The following is a 2,476-nucleotide window of genomic DNA, read 5'->3' on the forward strand; positions in this document are numbered from 1 at the left end:
GATGCAGAGGGTAATGGAACCCACTGCATTAAAAACACGTAACGTGTATCCACAGGACATGTGGCCTGTAAGTGAAGAATTGTCACGATTATATATGACGGTAGTATCTGTTCCCGAAAGAACAGTTACCGTGGATGACCATGCAGCTTTACTAGAAGTGAAATGATAATTAAATGGACACCCTAGCTGCAAACAGACGTTGATGTACTTCATTGGGGACATGTTGAAAACGTGTGCCCCGACCGGGACTCGAACCCGTGATCTCCTGCTTACATGGCAGACGCTCCATCCATCTGAGCCACCGCGGGCACAGAGGATAGTGCATCTGCTGGGACTTATCCCTTGCACGCTCCCCGTGAGATCCACATTCCCAACATGTCCACACCACTACATTCGTACTGCACTTAATAGACGTTTGCCCATTATCCCCATTACTCGTGGCAGATCAATCTACCAAGTCTCGTACGAGTTCGGGCATAGCGTGTGCGTTCGCACAAGAAGGTCAATGGCCGGGAAGCCATATTTTAACTATATATGACGGTGGTATCTGTTCCTGAAAGAACAGTTACCGTGGATGACCATGCAGCTTTGCTAGAAGCAAAATGATAATTAAATGGACACCCTAGCTGCAAACAGACGTTGATGTACTTCATTGGGGACATGTTGAAGATGTGTGCCCCGACCGGGACTCGAACCCGGGATCTCCTGCTTACATAGCAGACGCTCTATCCATCCGAGCCACCGCGGGCACAGAAGATAGTGCGTCTGCAGGGACTTATCCCTTGCACACTACCGTCATATGTAGTTAAAATATGGCTTCCCGGCCATTGACCTTCTTGTGCGAACGCACACGCTATGCTCGAACTCGTACAGGACTTGGTAGATTAATCTGCCACGAGTAATGAGTATGATGGGCAAACATCGATTAAGCGCACTACGAATGTAGTGGTGTGGACATGTTGGGAATGTGGATCTCACGGGGAGCGTGCAAGGGATAAGTCCCTGCATCGCACTATCCTCTATGCCAGCGGTGGCTCAGATGGACAGAGCGTCTGCCATGTAGGCAGGAGATCCCGGGTTCGAGTCCCGGTCGGGGCACACATCTTCAACATGTCCCCAATGAAGTACATCAACGTCTGTTTGCATCTAGGTTGTCCATTTAATTATCATATCACTTCTAGCAAAGCTGCACGGTCATCCACGGTAACTGTTCTTTCGGGAACAGATACTACCGTCATATATAGTTAAAATATGGCTTCCCGGCCATTGACCTTCTTTTGCGAACGCACACGCTATGCCCGAACTCGTACGGGACTTGGTAGATTAATCTGCCACGAGTAATGGGTATGATGGGCAAACATCTACACTCCTGGAAATTGAAATAAGAACACCGTGAATTCATTGTCCCAGGAAGGGGAAACTTTATTGACACATTCCTGGGGTCAGATACATCACATGATCACACTGACAGAACCATAGGCACATAGACACAGGCAACAGAGCATGCACAATGTCGGCACTAGTACAGTGTATATCCACCTTTCGCAGCAATGCAGGCTGCTATTCTCCCATGGAGACGATCGTAGAGATGCTGGATGTAGTCCTGTGGAACGGCTTGCCATACCATTTCCACCTGGCGCCTCAGTTGGACCAGCGTTCGTGCTGGACGTGCAGACAGCGTGAGACGACGCTTCATCCAGTCCCAAACATGCTCAATGGGGGACAGATCCGGAGATCTTGCTGGCCAGGGTAGTTGACTTACACCTTCTAGAGCACGTTGGGTGGCACGGGATACATGCGGACGTGCATTGTCCTGTTGGAACAGCAAGTTCCCCTGCCGGTATAGGAATGGTAGAACGATGGGTTCGATGACGGTTTGGATGTACCGTGCACTATTCAGTGTCCCCTCGACGATCACCAGTGGTGTACGGCCAGTGTAGGAGATCGCTGCCCACACCATGATGCCGGGTGTTGGCCCTGTGTGCCTCGGTCGTATGCAGTCCTGATTGTGGCGCTCACCTGCACGGCGCCAAACACGCATACGACCATCATTGGCACCAAGGCAGAAGCGACTCTCATCGCTGAAGACGACACGTCTCCATTCGTCCCTCCATTCACGCCTGTCGCGACACCACTGGAGGCGGGCTGCACGATGTTGGGGCGTGAGCGGAAGACGGCCTAACGGTGTGTGGGACCGTAGCCCAGCTTCATGGAGACGGTTGCGAATGGTCCTCGCCGATACCCCAGGAGCAACAGTGTCCCTAATTTGCTGGGAAGTGGCGGTGCGGTCCCCTACGGCACTGCGTAGGATCCTACGGTCTTGGCGTGCATCCGTGCGTCGCTGCGGTCCGGTCCTAGGTCGACGGGCACATGCACCTTCCGCCGACCACTGGCGACAACATCGATGTACTGTGGAGACCTCACGCCCCACGTGTTGAGCAATTCGGCGGTACGTCCACCCGGCCTCCCGCATGCC

The 2,476-nt window shown here is 52.5% G+C and overlaps 1 non-coding gene across 1 annotated transcript; it reads right to left on the reverse strand.

Moving 5' to 3' along the window:
* Positions 1-674: 674 nt before the first annotated feature.
* Trnat-ugu lies at positions 675-749 on the reverse strand. Its single transcript has one exon. It is a non-coding gene; the product is annotated as a tRNA-Thr (tRNA).
* Positions 750-2,476: the final 1,727 nt, after the last annotated feature.

This window comes from Schistocerca piceifrons, chromosome 5, assembly GCF_021461385.2.
Source record: "Schistocerca piceifrons isolate TAMUIC-IGC-003096 chromosome 5, iqSchPice1.1, whole genome shotgun sequence".
In the NCBI taxonomy this organism is placed as follows: Eukaryota; Metazoa; Arthropoda; class Insecta; order Orthoptera; family Acrididae; genus Schistocerca; species Schistocerca piceifrons.